The following is a 337-nucleotide window of genomic DNA, read 5'->3' as shown; positions in this document are numbered from 1 at the left end:
TCCAGGCTCTGAGTTCAAGCTTCAGGACTGACACACAAAGTTATACAAATAATTAATTAATGGGAAAAAAGAGAAATTATCCAGGGCATTCTCCACAGTTTACCAGGACACCAGGATTCTGAGAGGATTTCACTTACTCACAGCCATTTAACCCTTTCTGGATACAGACTGCTCCTCCTCACCCCGGTTAAGACTCTTGTATGCAACCAGCACGCCATCAGGGGCAGGAGCCCACCCTCGAAGCACAGCAAACAGTTGCAGGCAGGACCATATAGAATTCTGTGATGTTTATGTCTGTGTCAGAAACAAATCTTTCATTGTATGTCTGTCTCTTGGT

The sequence above is a fragment of the Perognathus longimembris genome, chromosome 5 (assembly GCF_023159225.1).
Source record: "Perognathus longimembris pacificus isolate PPM17 chromosome 5, ASM2315922v1, whole genome shotgun sequence".
In the NCBI taxonomy this organism is placed as follows: Eukaryota; Metazoa; Chordata; class Mammalia; order Rodentia; family Heteromyidae; genus Perognathus; species Perognathus longimembris.
The sequence above is the reverse complement of the archived record's forward strand: the minus strand, read 5'-3'. Positions refer to the sequence as shown.